Here is a 24961-nt window from a genome sequence, read left to right on the forward strand (position 1 = left end):
CAAATTGAGCTGTGAATAGAGTGTTGCCCATTGGTGTGTACGCATCAAATGTGAGAGAACATATTTGTCAAGATGAATGTGTAAAAGTGGTAAAAGGTGCATAATTATGGTGTGGTTATGGTAAGTGTGACCAAAAGAAATTTTACGCGAAAGAGCCCGATGCAGTAAAGTGACTGTTTTTTTTTTAGAATAAATGTGCTGAAGATATTGGTGGTGTACAAAGGGTGGTTTGCTTTTGTATGTGCCCCCTAAATTATACGGAATGGAGGCTGTGCACGCCCATTCTCATATTGCCCAGGTGGCGGAAACACACACAGGTCCCTACACGCAGAGATACACAAATACATAGATATATCTGGTGATATATATATATACATATATATCTATATCGAGCAACCACGAACCATGGGGGCAGAGAAACCATTGGCCCATATTTGTAAGAATTTACCTGGGTACGCTGAGCGTATTAAGAAATATCACGATCAGTGGATTACAGAACTAAAGGGGGAAGGGTTACCCCAAATATGGCCAGAAGGGGGATCGTTTGACAAGAGTGTCCTAGATATGGTAGCTACATGCATTTGTTTAAAATACAAGGGGAAGCAGTTACATAATAGGAGAGAAATATTAGATCTATGGAGATTGTTTGAAGAAGTACCCCCTCCCAAAAAAAGAGAGCTAGGTACTGATTTGCCATCTACTACTGACAATCCATTGCTGATACCAAAAGACGACAAGGTGTTGCAAGAAGGGGAATCACCGGTAGAGGTAACTAAATTGTACCCAATATTAAATAAACCAGTTCCCGCAGAAGTATACAGTGATCCCACATACGTGCCCCCAACATCAGTCACCGCGACTCGAGGGCCAACGGCACCCCCACCGTATGAGAGCCATAGAGAGCGCGACCAGGTAAGTACACCAATAGTACACATAGAGAAACTAACAGAAGACCTAGAGTCTAGGCTCTCTCTAGCAAAAGACGAGCTCTCGAGGATAAAAAGCATATGTGAACCGACTGGGGTTAATGCTGCTCGGTCAGAGCTGACATCAAGAGCACAGAGTCATGATAAAACAATTGAGGAAGGGTGAAAGAATGGGGAGCTATTGTTCAGGATACAAGAAGAACCAGCTCGAATAATTGAACTGGAGGAGAGGGAGGAGCGTACTGACGATGAGATAATGGCCACAGGAGGTAGAGAGGAACTATTGTGTGATATAGAAGATGATTTAGAGGAAAGTGAAAGATTAACCATGGCGATGGGAGGAGGAAATGAGGGGTTGGAAGATCAAAAAGCACACTGACTACACAGCGAGCAACTGCCTATGAGATAATATTGTCCAGCGCCAACATCCACGTAGTGAGGTGCAGGACAGTAAACCCAGCAACATTCATTACAGAACCATGCACACTAGAGGACATGCAAGAACACAATTGTGCAACATACACAGGAGAAACAGGGGAGGGCACAGTGGTGTGTGAAAATGCTCTGAGCGAAGGAGAGGTGTATTTTGTAGATGGGTCAGCATCTATTGATATGGACACAGGAGAGAAACATGTGGGACTAGCAGTAGTGAGGCTAGAAGAAGGTGAGTATGAAGTGTTAGTACAATACCGCCTTCCATCCCATTTCTCAGCCCAAGCAGCAGAACTTATCGCCCTAATAGAAGCATTACATGCAGCTAAAGGATGTGCAGTAACGGTATACACAGATTCAGCCTACTTGACGACCACCGTACACGGAGGTCTAGCCCGGTGGGGGCGGAGAGGGTTTCGAAGGGCGGATGGGACCCCAGTGCAACATGCCGAACTATTGAAGGAATTGATCGAGGCCCTGAAGGGTCCAACAATGGTAGCAATAGTGAAATGCCAAGCACATACGTCTAACACCGACGTTGTGTCTTTGGGGAACGCAGCAGCAGACGCTGCTGCCAAAGAGGCTTCGTATTTCGAAAGACATGGAGCAGGTGAGTACCTATTGCAGCACCAGACGAATGAAGAGCTTCCAGAAGGATACAATGCCATGCCCGTATCGCAAATACTACAGCTACAGGAAGGTGCAAGTTGTGAAGAAAAGATGGTGTGGGAAAAAAGGGGGTGCAGCCAATCGGCAACAGACTTATTGTGGCACCAAAATAACTCAGGAAAAGTACTAATGCCCATAAAACTGTTAGAGATAGCATTCCAGCAATTACACTTCCCAGCGCACAATACTAAACAACACATTGCGGCAGAGATACAGGAAGATTGGTTTGTGCCATGTCTCCAGGAACACATATCTAGATTGACAATGGAGTGCACAACTTGCCAAATATATAACTCTGGGATGACCCTATGGACGCTCAGGGGGACAATTCCAAAACCAGCAGGGCCCTTCAGAGAACTGCACATTGATTATGCAGACATGGGGGAGAGGTGTAACGGGGCACGCTACATGATAGTGGTTGTATGTCCATTTTCCAGGTGGGTGGAAGCGGGTCCATGTGCGCAACCTGATGCTAAGAGCGCTGCAAAGTTCCTAGTGAGGGAAGTTTTCCCGCACTGGGGAATTTGTGACATAATTCGCTCAGACAACGGCACTCATTTTGTGAACAAGCTCTTCAAGGAAGTGACTGCGTTATTCGGGATAAAGCATAAACTCTGCTCGATTTATCATCCTCAAAGTAACAGCATTGTCGAAAAGATGAACGGCCTGTTGAAATGAAGATTGTCTAAATTGTGTTTTTCATTAAAGAAAAACTGGATCTATTGCTTACACCTTGCACTGTTTGAGCTGAGGAATCAGCCGAGCAAGGATCATCATCTGTCCCCGCACGAAATCGTGACAGGGAGACGGATGCACACAGCACATTCCCCACTGCGCCAACACTCAGATGCACACAGAAGCGCCACCATATTAGGAGATGAATTCACAGATTACCTGAAGAAGCTAACTAGGGCAGCATGTGTAATTTCAAGGCAGCTCTCACCACCATTCACAAGGGAAGAAGGGAACACAACGGTGTTCTTGGTGGAACCGGACACACAAGGACAACTAATGCCAGGAGAGTTCATTTATGTCTAGAGCTTTGTGCACCGGTGGAATGCCCCATGGTTCCATGGGCCATACGAAGTGGTGTTTTGCACAGCCACAGCTGTAAAGGTGAAAGGACTCAGGTATTGGATACATTTGACAGATGTGCGGAAGGCATATACCAGTGTGCAGGAAGAAGTTGATGGGGAAGTACAGACAACAGCAAACCAACATAATGGAAATGATGAGTGAACATGAACAGGTGAATGGATGAGTGTAACTGATAAATAAAGCTGCTAACGAAACATTTCTATTACAGGTTATTGATCGAGATAAATGCAAAAAAAATGTGTTCAATTGAAAATAACAGTGTAAAATAGATGTATTTTCTGCACCTTTCTCTGTGTCCCCCCCAACCATCTCCCTTTTTTACCTCCTGGTACATAGAGTGCCAACAAAAATGTTTACATGCACGTACTTAATGCACTTTTATATCTCAAACAGGAACTACCATGGCAACAAACGGGCAGCCTGCAACAAATAGATTGATTAGATGTAGGGATGCTTTAGCTGAAAGGTGTAGATATTTGTATGAGTGTGGATTGTCTGTATGCATTACATTATTTTTTACAATGCTGTTTGGCTTGGTTACTTATTGGTTCATAGCGTTCATCTCTATCGAGATGAACGAGGGGGCTTTTTTCAGACTGCAGCTGCGGATTCTAAAGAAGGTGATTTTTTGAGGTGGGACGGATCTAAACTTGTATGGGGATATTACACAAAACCGCCCAATGTTGTTACCCCGCCAAATGAAAGAATGCAGGATATAATGCAAAATAGCACAACTTCCCTGCCAAATGTCTCTGATTACAATGCCCGCAGTTTAAATGATCGCAACCCCTCTGTTATATCATGGCTGTACAACACCCCCACCAGCGTGCCCACACATGTAACCACCTCCACAATAGAAAACACACTACCCGATAGAATAAAGAAAGAGAATGAAGAGATGGCAGTGAGATACACAACATTACATGATGAATGGGAAAAGGGGGGCGGAGGGGAGAAAGGGGGGCATAGGCTGTTCCTAGCCCATGAAGCTGGGAGATATCTTAGAAATAATAGGAGGAAAAGGGAGGTGGGGAGGAGAAAATACGACGTATAGTATGGGTTGGGGCTGGACAAGATGGAAGACCCACGACACCCCCACCAGACAAATAAATGGTATGCAGACATGAGTGCAACTGCAAAACAAACAACAAATGAGAGTTGCTATGTCTGCTCCCTTATTCCCCATGCTTCAGGCACACCCAAAGTATTGCTGCCAAGAGAGTTGCCTATTATGGATGCCCAATGCCTCCTTCATCTCACGTTGTGTAGAATTAAGAACACCTTCCAGGCACACAAGGTAATATTTAAAATGCTGCCGAATGAGAAGACCTGCTACCCGAAAGCGGAAGGAGTGATATGTTTGGAAGAACCATTTTTTATAATACAAGTGACATTATATTTAGAAAATAAGTGGAAAGATGAAGAGATAATGTGCAAAGCTGAGGCGCTGCGAGGTGTGGCACCAGAGAAACTGCAATGGATAGAGAAGACATGCACACCAGTATGGAAAGATCACATCTCAAAACTGACCTGGGTGACTGCCATTGAAAAGCCCTTCAAGCTACAGAAAGAAATAAACTATGAACTGTGTTTCAAGGGAGAAGGGAAAACTATCATGGGGGGAAACAAAAATTGCAACAAGACCCTCACCATCCCGGATATGAGAAAAGGGACAGCGGCCCTCATGGACACTTATTGGGTATGTGGCAACCAGGCATACCTGCACCTCCCACAATCCTGGAGTGGCAGCTGCTCATTGGCCACCCTACATTCTGCACTAATGGTGATACCGGAGAGCCACATTGATGGGAGCAAGAAAACGCGAGAGGCTCCTCAGATGAATGAGGCCCAACCAACTGCAGAATCACAATTATATGTCCTGTCTTCCGCCAATAAGGGGGAGATGCTGTCTCGGAACAGACGATCGTCGAACTACATATCAAAAGCATCCTCAGAACTACTGGCACAGATCCCAGACAGATATCGATTATTCAGCTCTGCAGAGACTTTCTTCGCTTCACTCATCCCCAGCATCCAGGCCAGGGCAAATGCAAAATGGCTCCAAATAACACGCTGGGAGCTGATCCAGCTGGCAAATGACACTGAAGAAGGATTTAACATAATAAAAGTGGAACTGCGAGCACTGCGGCTAATGACCATGCAAAATAGGTATGTCTTAGACCTGTTAACAGCTATAGACGGAGGTGTTTGCCGAAAAATTGGAAGTGCCTGCTGCACTTTCGTACCTTCCGAAGATGCAAATAATGGTTCCTTATCCCACGTGATCGAAGCCGTACATAACCTAGGAGAAAGAATGAAAATGGAAGGTGGAGCAAAAGCAAGCACTTGGTTCAACAACATCTTCTCCTGGGTCCCGTCATGGCTGGGAATGACTGTTAAATTACTGATGCCGGCAGTGGTGTTCCTCCTTTTCATTTTTTGCATGTGCCAGGTGGGTCTTCGATGTTGTGCAAACGCAGTACCAAATGGTGCAATGATGATGGTGACAATGGGCAACGTTTGTGGTACAATACAAAATATGCAGGAGGTAGAGGTCCAAACAGGAGCAGAAAACACACCAAGATTCCAGATGGTGCCCATATACCACAGTGGGGATGTAGTAGACAGGCTATGGCACACTACGATTAAAGAGCCCCATGAACTCGAGTGGTATGAGGAGGTGTGGGTGGATTTGGAAGGGGACGGAGGTTGCATATATATGACCTGCACACCAGACGAGTATGCTAGAAGGGGAGAAAGCCTGCGAGGGGTATGTAGGGCATGGATGCCCATAAAAGGCACCCCTGCATGGGATGAGGCAGTAGCTGAAGAAGAGGAACGCCAGAGGTTGAGGCAGTTACAGTATTTGTTACTTAAGTAACGAAAGGGGGGAATGTATGGGAGGATAGGTCCAAGGGATCCCCCTCTCCTGCAGATCTACCCCCCCTTGTGAAGTCCATGGCTCGTCGGGGGTCCCTTCTGCCGCCAGGGCCCAGATGGTGGGTGGGCCACTGGCTGAAACATTGACCAAACGTGCTGTATTACGCTAGGCCCTGGAAACCATTTTGTGAAACCAGAATGACAGGAGCCCCTGTGCGCCGCAGCACGGCCCCCACCCTTAGAGAGTCCTCACTTGTCCCTGCGGCCACAGCTCCCTGGTAGATCCGCTGAGAGCCCATTCCCACGAACAGACGGACATGAGCTAGTGCTAGATGCAAACACTGTAACATTCACCTTCCGCAGTGTATCACTGTCCTCAGTATGACCCGGCCAGCAGGGCCGGGGTGGAAAAGAACTGTAAAATGGCCCCCGATAAAAGTAGAGCCCCCAAATACTAATGAGCAAACTGCCTGTGATGAAACTCTTCTCTCCATGACCTTTTTGATAAAACATGTAACCTCCATCAAGATGGCAGAATGTGTGTTCATATGGCATCCTGGTTGAAGTACCCACATCCCTGTAGCTATGCGCAAATGGTAAAAGTGTCCCGGGGTTTTTATGTTATATGTTTCGCCGAGAAGAATGTACTGCAAGGTCCTATGCCATAACTGAACTAATGCTGCTAGAGTGCAAAGGAAGAGAAGTTGAACCACATTGGGAGCTCATGTAAATTGTGTACGAAAATGCACAGAATTTATTTGAATGTCAAAGCTCACCATGTGTCACTGTCATAAGTCTCATTGGCCGGTTGTTCCTGCATGCTCCACCAACCTTAATACTACCTCGCTTCCCATGCATGCATAAAATGTAACAAAATGTCATGGTTGTTAAATGCTTAACATATAGTTATCAATCGCAAAATGGGTATAGGTAATGCATTTGAAATGGCCATGTAAAGGCACTAACAATGTAGAAACATAAGCTTTGAAAAGACTCAATGAGTATTGTACATTATATGAATGTTTATGCCTCTCACACATAATCTGCAACACACGAGGAAAATACCATTGTGGGCATATCCAAGGCCATTCCCCCTTCCTCCCCATTGAAGCCTGCCAGACGGAAAGCAGAGGCCTGTGCTGCTCTGCCTCACCTCCCCCAATTCGGCTGGAGCCGCTTCAAGTGTTCACGTTCCCCCGCAGCTCCCAGGGCCGCGGCCAGCCACCTGAATTATTTACAACCCAGCAGTAAACCTCGGCCATAAACGCAGGCCAAAAGGTGCCCTTTCTTAGGCTCCACGAGCCACCAGCTCACCCCAGGTTAATGGCCCCTGTAAAATTAGGACACCCAATATAATAGCAACACTGTAGGAACACATTCATAATGACTTCTAACAAGACATGATAACTTGGACAGCTCGCCCTTTGCCCCGAGACCCAACCTCGTGACCTATGATACCCGGTCAACAGGATGATGGTAACCATGTATTGATATATTACCAAAGGACCCCACTCTAGGTGCATTCCTCCTGTGTTGCATTAACCCGTAGAATAACCTATTGGAAGATTTACCGGGGAGGATAATATTGCAGTATTGAATGAATGCGGTGTGCGTGGCCTTAGGGCAGAAAGCCAAGGAAGACGTTCATCAATGACACTGGCCACGCCTGGCACACCAGCACTGCCCGGATGAGCCCAGCTGACCTGCCCGGCCCACGTTGGTTGGCAACCAGTGACGTCCGCCAACCACGGCGCACCACATCACAGATGCACCTATAGTTAGTCGTCGCCACCCAATCCCCACGAACATGTGCCCCCTATAGTGTTTAGGTTCTTATGACGTATTTTGTAAATATATACGCCTGTCTTTGCTAATGTCAGACAGAGCGCTCTCAGAGTTTGCAGAGCCCTTTGCAGGCCCTATTTTGACTTATATAAACCCCCATTAAGCTCACCCGCACTTTGTCTTAGCCTTATTCCCATCTTTGGAGAGTCCATTATTGTCCGTTATAGTGGGGAGGATCGTGCTATCTGGGGACGCTCGCCTTCACAGTCTCCCACTACTGTCACCTCACTCTTCCTCATTACAGTCCTCTGATACCCCACCTCACTTTTCCTCATTACAGTCCCCGACTACCCCACCTCACTCTTCCTCATCACAGTCTCTAGTACCCCAACTCACTCTTCCACGTCAAAATCTCCGGCTACCCCACCTCCCTCTTCCTCATCACAGTCCCCCATTATTCCCACCTCATTCTTCACCGTCACAGTCCCCCACTAGTGCACCCCACTCTTACTTATCACAGTCTCCCACTACACACCTCATTCTTCCTCATCACAGTACCCAAAAATAAGAACTAGCATTCCCCCACACCTCTCTTCCCAGTACCCAATAGTAGTCTTACCTTTACCCCTTCAATCTTCCTCATCACAGCCCCCACTAACCCCACCTCACTCTACTTTGTCACACTCCTAAACTACCCCACCTTAATGTATCTCATCACAGTGCTCCACTAGACACACCTCACTCTTCCTCATCACAGTACCCCAATAGTAATCACTAGCATTACCACTACATGCTTCTTCCTCATCACAGTACCCCAATAGTAATCACTAGCATTACCAATAAATGCTTCTTTCTCATCACAGTACCCCAACAGTAATCACTAGCATTATGTAACAATGATGGACCGCCAGTACATCAAGGTAAATTCTCGGGTTCTTTATTGTCCATGTCCTGAACTCCTCCACAAGACACAGGGATGGTAGGGGACACAAGATGACACGGGAAACACCGGGCTCACCCCCACACCCATCTTCTCAGCTGTTACACCTCGCCCTCGGCCGCGCCATGTTTCCAGGGTTCTGCCTCGTTGCTCTCGTATGAGCAAGAACAATTGGGGAATTTCGGTTAACACTAAAATAAGGGACAGGAAAGTGATCGCCCTTCATAAAGGGTTACGGCGCCGGCATGCGCCCTTCCTATCGCGCTGGCAGCTGCCATGGCAAATTTCTACACGAACTACAGCATCCAGAAAACCTGCTACGTTGTAGTGCTCAGCGTTGAGAGGGGAGCCTCATTTTCAAACGATACGCCTCTTGTTGCTATTTATTCCACCGCGGCATACAGAACGCTGCTTCTGTTTAAAGTGACAACCGGCATACTTTCCGAAGTGCTCTCCCTGCATCTTGAATTGTGAAGTCCTTGTTTTTCCCGTGTACCGACCCTGCCTGCACACGGACTCCTTCTTCTGAATCTCCGATTGAACTGTTTTCTGACCACCCGTGTACCAGACCCCTTGCCTGCTTTCCGGAACTCTTGGACACTGATTCTGCTGTGTTTTGTGACCACCTGTGTACCAGACCCTTGCCTGCTTTCCGGAATTCTTGGACACTGATTCTGCTGTGTTTTGTGACCGCCTGTGTACCAGACCCCTGCCTGCTTCCTGGACTCTGAGATAGGAACTTCTCCGGTAAGAAAGACTCTAATTGGAATCCCTTATTCTGTGGAATTCGACTTCATTCCTAAGTGCATCTTTTGAACGCTTTGCTGTGGTGCACCATCCCGAAACCAGTGCGACCCTCGTTCCGTTCGGGGATAGCTACCCTACTAACCTCCCTATTTTTTATTTTATACTTTCGTTGGTTCCCAGGACTTTTTACGTCAATCCTATTTCCATCAGGGGTAAAGTATAGTTTTTCTTGGTTTTTCCATACTGCAGAATTATACATTAGCCATATACTAAGAACTCTCTCCTTTATAGGTTACTCCGGTTCCTTTGGCTTAAGGGGAGATTAAACCAGGTACTACTAAAGGGGAATAGTCTTGGGAATAACCCAGTTTCATTATTGGCAGATTATTAACTTGTTATCCTTTCCTTTACAGCCTGGGTTTGAGACGGTCTGTTCTCCCTGATTTTTTGATCGATCGGTCCCCTTGTCTGTACAGTTCAGCAGGTGGTCATATCGGTTTAAAGAGCTCATTCCCTCACAGAGAGGAGGCTTGGGTAGGAGGCTCCAACCCTAGCTCCTTCAAGCAACTCCCCAGCAATAGAGGTCCGGCCTGTTTACGTATTCTCCATTTCGGTGAGTAACATCAGCTCACTGCTTCACTCTCCTCTCCAACCGTCACCAGCAGAACACCTCCACACAAACATTCCACTACAGATGACCTCACACTCAAAGCTAATCTGTAGGCCAGATTACTACACATTACCACTAAATGCTTCTTCCTCATCACAGTACCCCAATAGTAATCACTAGCATTACCACTAAATGCTTCTTCCTCATCACAGTACCCCATTACTAATCCCTTCTTATCTGCTGGACAGAATAGATGAAATAATTTATAAACATGATGTTGCATAGCTGAAGAACAGATATTGATAACAAAGATATATAAGTTAAATTATCAGAGAAAAGGGCAGAATTACATGTGGTGGCAGGTATAGTGTAACAAAAACCCTTGAAATTAGGTGAAAACACTTTAGTTGCAGTAACGTTAGAGGGCCCATTTAATGCAACAAAACCCCTGAATTCGGCAGGTGTTGGAAGCTACGCCACCCTATGTATGCATTTTATTTATTCTTCTCTTTTGTGTGAACACAAGTTCAATGCAAAGAACACATCCTCCTTTGCAGTGGGGGTCTACAGACCTGGACATTCCTGCTGCACAGGCATGCGTGGTAATTGGGCTGCTTCTCTTGGTGCTGACACACCTGATATATCAAGTTACATGGTATTCATTGTCTGTGCATGAGGGCCTTCATTGAGCAAAACCACCCCGAAGATACTGCCAGTGCTACGGTCTAACTCCTAGACATACACCATCTGCAGCTGAACAACAACCGTGATACTGCAGCCGTTCTGCAACAGTGCAAGTGCAACTTTGACCAGTATTAGCTCTAGTCCAGTGGTATTCAAATGCTTTCATACCGAGCCCCCTCTTGAGTAAAGATATTGCTTCTGGGCCCCCTGACCTAAGGGTTGGCCCTCCAGTGGTCCCAAAGGATGTCCAGGTGTGGCCCCGGCTCTTTAGACGGTCTACTGCTTGTATATTATATTAAAAGCAGTAACCTTAATCATTTTTTATACTAAAAATAGTAATCTTAATCCCATTTTAAAGAGAGAGGACCCCCAAAACGATATCCGTCGGGCACCCCTAGGGGTGCCAGCCCCGCAGTTCGAAGACCACTGCCCTAGTCCATAAACACTGTGTTCGTTCAAAGTATGTTTTCTCCAGTGCTAGCACACTTCTGCATTGGCACTAGGGCAAATGTTGCGATTATGCAAACATTCATGGAAATTATATTTTTTTTGTGTCAAAATTGCAAATCGACAGGTTAGCCGTTTCTGTAATCCGGCCCCTGATGTTTTGCAGCACGGCAGAACCATGTGAATGAGTGTCCGGGAGGTCGTTATGTATTTGCCTGGACATTCCAACGGCCTCTCTGACGTGCATGCATGATCATTATGACGCAGTCAAAAAAGGGCTTAAAAAATGTCATTATCCAGCGACATAAGTATGTCTGTATTCTCATTTTATCCTCCATAGGTATGTGCAAGTGAATGAGAATCACTCACTGGGATTAGGGCAAAAAAAGCCAACGGTCCATAAAAAACAATGCGTAACCAAAAGTATAAAGAAAGAAAGCTACTTATACCATGGAATGTACCGTTTTCTAATTTCTTCAATACAAAAGCTGCGGTAATCAATGAGTAGACAGCTGTCTCTCCAAAGCATGACAAGGGACTCTTGAACCTGAAACGGGCAACCTTTATCCTTCTAGTCTGGTGTGGAGGAGGGAGGTGCAGCATTACATTTCAAAACCTCTCTAGGCCGCTAAGCTACTTCCTCAAATTGTGCAACTGCTGACCGCAAAACAACGACTCATCAGTTACTCCTGATAAGTAATCACGTGCTCACTTCCATCATTGCTGTTGCATCCTATCCAAACCCACGCCCTTTTCACTGGAAGTTGTGTGGAGCAGGTAATCAAATGTTCACTGACTCCTTAGATACAGTTTAAGTGGACTCTGACATTTGTGCATAAGAGCTTCTTGATATGGCACCGGGCCTTATTAAGGAGTGGAAGAGCATAGTCGCGGATCTAAAAAAAATCCAAGTGACACCTCATTTAGTTGGACACATTCTTCACCTTATTTTCGGGGCTATAGCTCTCACCCAAACTCTTGCATAGCAATCTTACTTGAGGTCTCTTATCGAACAGCTCGCGTGTGATGTCAATGTGACCTTCATCGTTTTTGCTTATTGGACCAAATTTTAAAACGAGCGCGCTTCCTCAAATGTTGTGACTTGCGGAAGCCTTGCTTTCCTCGGTCACTCCACTCACCCTGATGATAGAGAAGTGAGCACATATGCACAGAGGCTCCGGGTGGTAAGGTAATCCTATAGGTGGCTGTTATGTAGCACATTCAGTGTTGATCCTCTGAGGAAACAGGTCGGGCGCGCCCACGGCTCCCCTGAATCCCTCTGAGGTTAGTTGGTTAATCATCAAATCACCTGTATATGCCCAGAAAAGCACTTTTGCACGGTATCATCAATAGGGCAAATGTTGCCCTAGTGCAAAAAACATTGGGTCCATATTAGAAAACATTTGCAATATAACAAGTGCAATTGTGCATGGTATTAGCCGTAGGGCAAGCATTGTCCTAATGCAAAAACACATACATTGTCAATGCATTCTTGCACCAGGGCAAAGATTGTCCTGGTGGTAATACCATTCCGTATTAGTACCAGGACAAGCTTTGCCTTGGTGCAAAAATTCATTGAAAGAATAATTTTTTTACCAATGGGAAAACTTCTCTTTGTTGTTAATACCATGCAAAATTTCACTTTTCATTGTGCAAATGTTTTTTTAATGTGGCCCCAACGCATTTTGCACTATGGCTAAGTTTGCTCTAACACTAATACTGTGCAAATGTGCACTTGCAGTTTCTGGAATCTGGCCCCATGTGGTTAATGTTGTTAAGACCCTCGAGAGGTCTATGCATACATCTCATAACTGTAAATGTGTGTACATCATCATGCTGCAACACCACTAGATACAGTCAATGTTTGTGCAATGTCTCTATGTGGCCCTTCCGTCATTCAGTGCAATAATGGAGTGTGCTGCATTCATGCCCGCCACGCTTCCCTCAAAAGAGGTAACATGGACTGCTCGGCCACTGCTACCAGTGGGAGATTCAGGCAAAGCTTGCTGGAACATGCTTACCCAGGCTTAGCAGGGACTCTCACACCACCCACACAGGGCTTAGAGTAACCATTCTCCATTCATGTGATGTCTCTTGTTTAAATCTGTGTTTAGGTCAGTCATATGATGGAAATGCTCGCTAGCATGCATGACATGTCTGTAGTTTATGTAGCCCTTTTATAGATGTATTCCTGCATAATTCTACAATGAATGCACAGCATAAGAAGAACATTATGCTGCACACTATGTGCCTCAATACATGTACTTCAGTTTATATCTCTGGAGGGCATGTGTACACCAATCATACACACAAAGAGAGAACATATGTCAAACAACCCTATTTACAAGGTGGATTCACTTTCAGTTGTAAGCAAGTGTATTCGTCCTGGGGGAAAAAACACTTCATTTAAACGTGCAGCAGGAGAAGCTATAAAGCTGCACTTAGTTACTGGAGATGTAGGATGGCGTTGTAGTATGGTGTCAAGGCAAAAGGCGCAATGTAGCCCAAAAGTCATGGTTTGCCACCGTTTGTCTTATTTCTTGACTGTCAACCGGTTTTAATGGAATAAACCTATTGGTGCCATCCTGTCTTCTATTGCAGTAATGGACTTAGTTGTGTTCCCAGATATCTAGATCAAACAATATATATGAATTTTTATTTTATGCAAAGACATTGTTTTCCTTTGTATTCTTTTTTTTTTTTTTAAAAAGAATGTATTCTTGATGCGATAATCTCAAGTGGTCAGCCGACACGTGTTTCGACCCAAGGTGTCTTTATTAAGACTGGTGCGTTATTGTTCATTGACCGTTTGATGGTTTGGCTCTTGGTGGTGGGTTGGGGTAGATGGGTTCCACTCCTTGGATAGGCTTGCTTGTCAGCCAGTTACTGCTGCAAACGATATCCCTGCCATTTGTGGCCACAATATATTGTTTTAGTGAGATATCTGGGAACACAACTAAGTCCAATCCTACACAGAGGTGTGGGCAACACCCCCACTGCCCATGATTTCGCAGCATAAATCTAGAATTAATAGTTTCAAATAAATACAATAGGAAGTACTCTAGTGTAGCGCAAGTCGAATCAAACCCCTAGTGACCAAATACTTTTACCTACAGGTCTATTGTAGTAAGCCTATAGTTTTTAGCAATCATCAATATTAAAAACATACAATACTTGTGTGCAGTTGTGTTTTCATTACGGGCTGGGCTGTGTGTATCAGCTGCATCTGGGTAAACAGAGACATTCTCAATTCATTATCTGTGGGTCTGTATCAAGAGTTATTTATGCTTCAAAGTACTTATTGTGGGTGCTATATCACCATGCCTACACATCTAATAGTCTAGGATCAGCTACTGCAGGACCGAAGACACCTTTGCCGAAGAGGAGTGTGTGTCCAAAAGAAGCCTGAAGCAGCTCTAGCCCTGTAGAACGCGAAGAGACAAGACAGAAGCAGGTGAGAGTTACCAAGCATTCTGATCCTTGTACGAACAAAGGCATGCAACTGTAGCCAGTGGAATCACTCGTGTAGGATGGAAAGCTATTTTAACGCAACCGTTTATTGCTGAACAATGGGAAGTATGAAAAGTAGCACTCGCGTATGAGTGAACTTTATTCCCTTTACTCGCCTAAGAGTAAAACGTATTGAAATGCATTAATTAAATATTCATACCTTTGAAAACAGATGAAAGACTGGTTGTGCATACCTAAACGTGATTCTAAGGTGACGGTGAACCTAACAATCAATTATAAATCATTTAAAAAACAAAGTAACACTGAAGCTAAATGACTGAGCATTAACTATTATGAGCTATGTAGAGCATGCAGCACCAGCCAAGAGTGAAACAAGTGTTGCTCCAGCCAAGAGTGAATCCAACCTTTCCCAAAGCCAAAGAGTGCTGCAAGCATTGTCCTAGGCTAAAAAGGATACAGACATTGCCCAAACCAAAAGTGTGCAAGCATTGCCTGAAGCCAAAAGAGACTGACAACAAGGTCTATGATTAAACTCATTACCCTGGTTGGCAGGGAGCAAAGAGGCAAATGCAAGGTTGGGAAAAGGAAAGCTTGTTTCTTGGGACTGTTTTCTGAAAGTTGCTATAACTCACATTACCAACGCCAAGAAGAGGAAAAGTAGAATTAAATCCTTACGGGCATTCTGGATGTTGTTTTTGCAGAAAGACAAGAGTGGCGAAGAGGCTACCCTTCTGGAAAGTGAATGGTCAGAAGAAGAGTGCTTTGCTTTCTTGAAGGTGTTGAGAATCACTAAAGTGAATTGTGTCTTTTCTGAAAAGTTGTTCAAAGTCACAAAGATACACAAACTGCTGAAGTGGTGGTAATCCATTGTGTTGTCAGTAGATTTAAAACTTCAGAAGCACAGTTGAATGAGCAACACTTTGGAGCAATCAAGTAGACTCACATGGTGAATTTTACAGAAGTTAACCTATATGACAGTTATTCAGGATTCAGGTAGAGACCAAACTTAATTGACACAATGCACATCTTTTTATTGGGTTTGTCTTGATAGAGTATTCAAAGAGTTGTTGTTAAGTCGATATAGTTATAAATAAAAAGTGGTAGTTTAATTTTAGGTGTGGGGGAGAAAATCACACCCTTGTCATCTAGGTTGTATAAATAACAAAGCAAAGCAGAATGTTCCCTGTTGGGGAACTCCCACCCCTGCCCACTATCTTATGGGCCAGAAAGGCCAAATGCTTTGTTGGAAGTTTCAAGTGGTTCCAAATGAGGGACCAACTTCTGCTACTTATCAATTTTATTGGTTTAATATGTGCAAATTACCAATTCTTTTAGAAGTTCAGATTACGATACTAGAAAATATTCAGATAACCATTCAGTTCTAGGCACATTCATGCTTTTAATATACATATGGCCCAAGGCGTTTTTGAGAAAACTCTTAATCAGGGGCTTCAAATCCAAAGAATTCTACGAAAAAATCAAACAGAGATGCAATAAGTAACATTATTTTTTAAGATATTTACAAATGTAAACCATATATAGCTCATAGAATGTCTAAATCAATTCCTGTTGTTTGTAACAAATTCAGCAGAGTAGAACCTAAAATCCAAGATCTATATATGGTTTACTTTTGTGAATATTTTACAAAATAATGTTACTTATTGTATTTCTGTTTGAATTTTTTGTTGAAATCTTGTGATTTGAAGCCCCTGATGAAGAGTTTTCTCGAAACGCATTGGGCCATATGTAGAGAGGGAGCCTTTCTGCTCATCCTCTTCTATTCTATCTCATTAGTTCACCTTCTCTGCCCCTTTCAATGGGTCTCTATTCACCCTCATCAGTTCTTTCACTTGGCCTTTCCTGGTGCTCCTCAGGCACCTGGTGTACTGAAATGTGGTGTCTATTCACCACCTTGCTTCCATGTCGCCATCATTGCCACACATTCAGCCAGGGTGCTGGTCCCTCCACTCAGCTGGCCCCAACTCATGGAGTTCCTTCATGCTCCAGTCTCCTCTGCTTCCCACCTCATGAACAGGATGGCTAATAGGAAAGTTGTTCTATATTCTATGTTAGAAACCTGAAGATGTCTCACTCAATAGTCCCTGGGCATCTATCAACCAGGTGGCCAGGAGACGGCTATCGCTTTTGGATTCAGTTCCTGGGGGTGGATGAGTGCGGGAGGATTCCGCGATAGCGGAAATGTTCCCAAAATGCCCCTCACCGCCGTCGTACGGCGCCCTAGGTGCAATTCCGCCACCCATCATAGCGGTCACCGTAATGAGCGGCAATCGGAAAATACGGTGACCGTAAATATACGGAAACGGAAGTAAAAACATGGTCCCGGAACGGGAAACAGCACGCCGTACACCTATAAAATCAGAATTCCCACACAACCATTAAAAATACTACCCTGAGACACATCCCAACCCGTTAGCCACCCTAGTGAAAACAATAAAAATGGGAAAAGTAGCGAAAAAAGCGTGCGACCGCAAGCGGCAGGTCCACTTCTCCCCTGAGGAACTCACCGTGCTCACAGAGACCCTCCAGGAGAATGCTGCCGTCGTCTTCTCGACGCAAATGACCAGGACGGCACTTGCGAACAAGAAGGCCATATGGGCCCTGGTGGCACAGCGGGTAAGTGCGGTGGGGACCGCACCCCGCAACCCACAGCAATGCAGAAAGCGATGGGACGACTTGCGGATACGCGTACGGAGCATACTATCCGCCAACCGTAACATTGCCACAGCTACCGGGGGAGGATCGGAATCACCCATCAAGTTGACCCCCTGGGAAGAAATCTGTGCCTCCACCATTGGAATGGAGAGTATAGAGGGAGTCGGAGGGATGGAGAAAGGAGTGCAGACATCCGAAGAATCAGGTAGGTGGGCCAAATAAAACAATGCTAAATCCACAATGTCCAATCATGTGAAGCACCATGTGTCCACATAGTGCAACAGAAACACATGTCCAGGAGAACGTCCACATACATTGGCCTGATAGCGCACTTTAAAAGTCACATTAAATACATAAATAATTAAAAATCCTAAAAACACCCTCTACACGTGCAGCAGGCACACCCTAACTGCAGGCTGCAAAACAACTGCATCCTCAATCCACACAAAAATGAAACCACCTCCAAGGCCCTGACCCAAATCACCCTCAGGTACCACCCCAATGCATGTGATACATTGCCATTCCAATTTCCACAGACCCATTAATAACGCTCACCCTCCTTTACTCCACCACAGGGTCCGATTCAAACGACGAGCTCCAGGACACCCCTAACAGCACACCTGCAAAGAGGGCCAAGACCAACGGCCAAAGACCCTCCACCTCAGCTGCACGGATCAAGACACGGCAGCAGCACAAATCAAGTGGCAGCACACAGGAGGGAACTTCAACAGGCACCCCAGCAGCCAGATTGCCCACAACAGCACCACCACAGGTCCCCCCAATGGATGCCACAGAAGGCACTGCTTCTGGTGGCAGCAGCACCATAGGTGACACTGCATTAATGGCAGCATGCTCCGACACAGAAAACGGTGATGTCGATCTAGGATCCATCCATGACCTGTCTCAATCCCCCTGTTTGTTTCATCCCGTACACCATGAGGATACCACGCAGGGGCACCCACAAGACGACTGGCCATCCCCAACAAGCCCTGTGTCAAGGCAACATGAGGTGATCAGCCCCTCTGTGACACCACCGCAAATGGCCATGGCCCAGCAGAGGCAACAGTCCCTCGACCAGGTGATCGTGCAACAGCAGCAACTGGCCACGCTCCTCAAGGACCATGCTGATGAATGTGGGGGTACTAAGGCAGCCATAGAAACATCTACTGAGACACTTAGGGCAGAAATGGAGAGAAGTACAGAGACACTAAGGGCACAAATGGAGAGAAGCACCGAGAGCCTGAGAGTACAAATGGAGAGAAGCACCGAGAGCCTGAGGGGGGAACTGCATGCGACGTCCAAAGACGTATGTGCTGAACTTGCCGCTGTGCGCCGTGTGCTCACTGAGCTCTCACAAACCCTTAGGGACATGCATGGACGTGAGCAGGCAGAGACATCATCCGTTGCAAGTTCCGTCCAGGGCAGCCCCCAACGTAGATCTGGGAGGAACCTGCGCTCCACAGGCAGGGGTGCCCCTGATACCCGGAGAGGGGGCTTGCAATAGCGTCTGCCCACTGACAATGAGCATCTTTGGACACTGGTGTTCGGGGGGAGGTAGGAGGGTGGAGGGGGTGTGTTGGGCTTACTTGGGTGGCGGGTCGATGGTGTGTGTAACATAATTTCACATATGCTATAAACATTTCACAATCATCCAATCAAATGTGTGGACATTGATCTTTGTGTACGAGGCCTTTATAGGCGTACAGTCCATATTGTGCATGTTCCAGACACACACAGTGCCACGAGTCCCGTGTCCATGTATCAGCCACCAGGCGTGAGTGCTAGAAGCATGAATCTATGATAATCTGACGAATTTCACGGCCCTCCTGTGCCTCGCGGATTCCTTGAGGTGCTGCCACATCCCCACCCTCATCATGACCATCTTCAGGTGCTTGCAGTTCTGCGTCAGGGGGCATGGGCACATTTCTACGTACGCACATGTTGTGTAGCATGACACATGCCATGACCATCTTTGCAATCTTCTCATGGCGGTACAGGAGTGCCCCGCCAGACCTGCTGAGGCAGCGGAAACGAGTCTTCAGAAGGCCGAATGCCTGTTCTATGACTACACGGGTACGTGAGTGGGCATGGTTGTAGTCCTCCTCATGCTAGTTCTGTGGGTTCCGGAGTGGTGTAAGAAGCCATCTCTTCAGTGGATACCCGGCATCACCTGTATGTGGACAATAAAGGATGTTTGTGGAATGACATTGCTACGTACGCATCCCCCCCCCCCATTCCTGCCAGGTTATTGCCGCATCACATACCCCACATTATCATGCATGAAATGAGACTCACCGAGTAGCCAGGATCTGTTCCCTGCGTGTCGCTCCATGTAGCGTGGTATTGTAGAGTTCCTCAAGACCATAGAATCATGGGTTGATCCAGGAAATCGGGCACAACAATGTGTAATGATCCTGTTGGAGTCACACACCATTTGTACATCAAGAGAATGATATTGTTTTCGGTTGCGGTACTGGGCCTCCATGGCATGTGGGACAACCAATTCCACATGGGTGCAGTCGATGGCACCAATGCAACCCGGTATGCCGGCAAGTGCATGGAATCCCACTTTTGTGTTTGTAATTTCCTGCTCCGAGCGTGGTAGAGAGATGTAGTCGTCTGCGTGCTTCAGGAGGGCATCGAGCACTTGCAATAGTGTCCGTGACAACAGTGGCTGTGAAATGCCATGCAACTGTCCGACTGTGTGCTGGTAGGTGCCTGTGGCCAGGAAGTGTAGTACAGACACCACCTTCAGTAGGGGTGGGATGGCGGTTGGGCTATCTATCATGCTGACAAGGTCAGCCTGTGTCATGTCCACAATGGCGGTTATGGTGTCCCGGTCCAAACGGTAGAGGGTGTGGATCTGCTCATCAGTGAGGTTGAACGGATGTGCTCGGAGGCGTGAGATTGCGGGCTGCCTGCGTGGTGGTAGTGGCTGTGCTGGTGGGCTTTGCTGGCCCTGCCTTGCCCTCCTCCTCCTCCTGCGTCTCCTCTGTGCGGTCGGTTGTTGTAGTAGTTGGTGTTCGTCTTCTTCTTGAAGTTGGAGTACTTGCATTGCTATCAGGTCCCCCAGGGCCAACATCGCTAGTCCTGCCGGTAGCATTTTGGAGTGGGTGTGGTTGTGGGAGGGGGTTGGGTGTGCAATTTATGTGTTTTCAGGCTGTATAGCCTCAACCTGTGGTGATTCATTCCACCTGTGCAAGCTGCTATCCCCTTTGGGCGAGCACGTCCCGCACACAACGCTGCAATTCGACGCATGGCATCTTGCTATTACAATCATGTATTTAATCCCGATGGCAGTGAAATATTGGTTCATATGTTCATTCTGCTATGGTCCCATTGTTTCACATACTATCTTTGCAGTCGCGAACAAACTTGTGAAGGGTCAGTGGAATGTTGTACTCGATTAACGGTGGACCCTCATGCAGCACTGTACCGAGGTTCACCGACGGGCGGGGCGTCCCATTTGTGAGTGAAGCCAGTTGCCATTTTCACACACTGCCGCACTACACGGATGGATTTGTGATTTCAAGCGGTCACAGATGCCTTTTCGACGTGATGTTGCAAATGAGGAATTCGAAGGACAGCGCTTTCGGTTTTCAGCTAGCGGCGAGGAGACGCCCACAGGTCTGACTGCAGATATAAAGTTCTATTGTTTAATGTCCTTCGGACAGGGGCCATGGCGAGAATGCAATGATTGATATGAATAGTATGGGATGCGCAATAGCGTAGTGGACGATAAGGCCGGACGTTCCCAAATACATGTTACTTCACAACACTGGAATTCCGGGCTGGAGCACAGTGGATTTTGCAGACTGCATTACGCACAGACTCAATGGAAATTTCACATGTTATGTGAGTAAATAATCCGGCGTTTTCATACCGGGATGAGGGAATGATGTATGGATGCATGGACAGATGATTTAATAGTGAGTTTGCCATGTACATGGCTTTTAGGAATCTATCCACTTCCCCTGCGCTATGTGATGCAGGGCTGCCATAGTGGGACCATCGTCTATCTGCCCTTGTTGAACCCTCCCTGTCTCGACGCGCCTTCAAACACTTGTGTCTATGCACGTTACTAATCCCATCTAATGTATTCTGTTTTAACAGACGCATGCACACAAACACTCGTTTGTAATAGTGTTTTCACCTCGATTTATATAGTTATGATTCGCAAGTGATTTTTGGGTGGGAATAATCCTTTTGAGTGGGCTAGCATGCATATGGCTGTGGATTTAGTGTGATCATTGAAGTGAGTAATTCAAATGAAGTTCTGATGGCCATACTATTCTTTTTCATTTCATTTGGGTGACAGGTATCTCCTCCCCTTTTGCCACTGCCATCTGTATGCCACTCCTGCAGATGGATTTTACTCCCGACACCTGCTGCTTCGTGTTAATCAGTGGAGCACCATTACGATCTTATGGGACGATCGCCAATGGGCCACATGCCCTTACGCAGTACTAGTGGCTAGGAGCAACATATCGACCTTTCAGCTGGACTAGTGCCTACCTAATGGGACAGCCCTGCGGTTCTAGGCGCTTCCATGTTGCCTTTTTGAACGTGAATGTAGCCCCTGTGTACCATGAAGGAACAGGGCGTCACACAAGAAGAAGCTGGTCATTTATTGCGGATGCAGCCCACAATGATGAAATATATTTTGGAGTTCATGACCTAATAGCTGTATGGGCTTGGTGATTTTGTTGTGCATTAAATTTTGTTTATGATATTGACCGTGTAGAGTTATTATTTGCAAGTAATGTAGCATATTCCTATTTGTGGAGCGATGTATTGTGAGAAGATCTGCATTGGGTTCCGGCTTCTGAGTATAGTTGCGTGGTACTGTACTGGGCGCGTTTGCCTACGAAGCCCAGTGAGGTCAGGGATAGGGGCTACCATTATGACTGTTTTAATGATGTCATGCTCAGGGGCGGGGGATTAGCTTTTGTGTAACAGATGCCGGTCAGCCAGGTGGATTGGTGGAATGATGTGATTATCAGAATATGGCTGGTCACAGGTGCCTGTGTTTGCGTGCATTTCTTGGAGGGAGTCTGAGGTCATGTCCATTGGAATAGCTTCTGTATTCGTGCCATCTGTGCCCTGCAGCTCCCATTGGCCCCTCTTGAGATGAGCCTGGCTGCTCAGTCACTCTGCCAACTTGTGTGGTACATGCTTATGCTGATGGTTGGTTTGTTTACTGGCAGGAGTACAGGGCTGGTGCAGTCTCACTCAGGATACTGCTTTGAATGTTGCCTTACACTGGTGTCAGGCGATGGGGGGCCTGTTTTTGTTTGTCTCATATTTGAGTTCATGTTGCTGTACTTGAACCTTCACATGCCTGTGCTGCATCAGTACGGCAATGGTGCCATGGCAAATATGGATGGCCACTCACAAGGCACTTGGAGCCCCTAGATTCATTTGTTCGTTGGCATGCATGGGTGACTTGTACATTTCAGTGGTTGCATTGTGTGACTTCATTGCACCTACGAGGAGTTGTGCAATGTGGCCAGGGAGTGGTGTACAGGCACTCAGTAGGGCCTTTTACGGTTGGTTCGCGATGCCGTACTTCTCACCATGGCGAAATGGTACTTTCCGCCATGCTTGATGGCGTTAGGTAAATGTCCGCTAGGGTCAGAATTCGCGTACCGTTGCGCCATGGTGGTAATTACGGTTTGGCATGGCGCGCGTGCGCGTACTTGGTGCAGTTAGCGTTGGCGTTCACTACGGTGTCGCTAATGGCATCGTACTTTACGGTGACGGGTCATAATCGCACCGAGCGCTATTCGATGGCGGTATTGCATTTCCGCCATCGTTTTTCGATTTCCGCCAGGGTCGTAATGAGGGCCAAACACTTTCTCACACCGTGAGCGATAACAGGCTAAAACCAGAGCCGTTTACCTAACATGTCCCAACACAAGGGTCAGGCAGAGTCAGGCAATTGCTGACAACTACACACACCTGAATGCCTTTTTTCTTCCCCATAGTGATAAAAGGCGGAGCACAAGAGCACACTCTGAGCAATGCCGAACGCACGAGGAAGCAGCTATTCCAGGACGGCAGTTAAAACGGAGGATAATGTCATCCGCCGCCATGGCAGCAGACGAGATTAGCGGATACTTCCGCGTTGGAGTTGGCGACGCAGAGGTAGGGTGTTTTAGTCCTTCCTCTGTGTTTTTGCTTGCAACTCCACTGACGTAGCGCTGCTGGGAGTATTTAATCCTCCTCCTCCCGGCTGGACGTTGCGTTGCAACCCCCCATTTTGATATTTCCTGTTCCGGGTTCCCTCGCTCCCAACTTCTGCCTTCCCACTTGGTCCGGTCAGAAGTTCCTTGCGCTCCTGTGTTCGTATTTCATACGAAGCCCACCTTCTCCTTTATTTCCCGACCGCTGCCCTGAGCGGTTCACTTCTGTTTCCTCTCTGGTGGCTTCGTTCCTTCGGACACCGCTTTTTTCTCTTCCCTCTATTCTTCCTCCTCCCACTTTTCCTTCTGTTTTCTCTGGGTCTGTGCACCCTTCCTACTACCTCCTCCTGTTCGGGCCACCTTGGATTCAGCATACACCATTGTATTGCCTCGTCTCCACTTGCAAGGTGTTATCGACTTCCTGCAGAACTGCGACTCCTTCGCTACAGCTCTGTTGAACTTTCTACTTGGCTACCTGCATTTTCAACATAACCCTCCAGCCGACGGTCCGCCTTGTCATCAGGATTGGAAAAGAGTATACACTCCGCTAAGGGTTTTTTCCCCGAATTCATGTTTTTCCCTTATTCTGGCTTGATTCTGGAAGGGAAGTCCTGGGACTGCTGTTTTTCCAGCAGTCACTGTGGCTTCCCTCCGTGACAAGCATATTCACCTAATAAAAGGGAGAGACTACCTTGCACGGTGACGCCTACAAGAGACCGACAACTCCAGCAGCTCAGGTGAGGAGAGTGTGTTAGTAGGGGAGGAAGGAAACAGAGTGCAAACTACACCACAGATTGCAACGCCAAAAGATTTAAAGATGTCTGCTGAGGAGCAGGTTGAAGAGTTGTGGAAGGCTTTCCAAGCAATGTCCCAAGAATTACAAGGTGTGAAAACAGAAAATGCCTTACTCAAACAGATGGTGTCTGCAAGGGAGCCTACCAATGGTGCTTTCCTCCGGGAAATTCGACGGCTCTCCCAAAAAGGTGAAGGAGTTTTTAGAAGCATGCATGGTTTATTTCACTTTCAGGCCTTGTACCTTCGCCACTGACCAAGCCAGGGTGGGATTCCTAATCTCTAATATGACTGGGAACGCACTGTCCTGGGCTACTCCATTGGTGACCAGTGGTAACGCCATTCTTCAGGATTTTGCTGGGTTCCAAAACCTACTTAAGCAAACTTTTGAATGCCCAGAGTTGTCCTTTACTGCCTGTGAAGATTTGCTGGATGTTAAGCAAGGCTCTCTGGACGTATTGTCCTATATCTCCTCTTTCAAGACACTGGCAGCCAGAGCAGGATGGCCCGAAACAGCACAATACGCCATTTTCAGGAGGGGATTGAAGGAGGAGATCAAAGATGAACTGGCCAGATCCCCTCGTTCACCCACCTTTTCGGACTTGCTTGCTGCTGCTCTTCA

The sequence above is a fragment of the Ambystoma mexicanum genome, chromosome 2p (assembly GCF_040938575.1).
Source record: "Ambystoma mexicanum isolate Mex_15411 chromosome 2p, UKY_AmexF1_1, whole genome shotgun sequence".
Lineage (NCBI taxonomy): Eukaryota > Metazoa > Chordata > Amphibia > Caudata > Ambystomatidae > Ambystoma > Ambystoma mexicanum.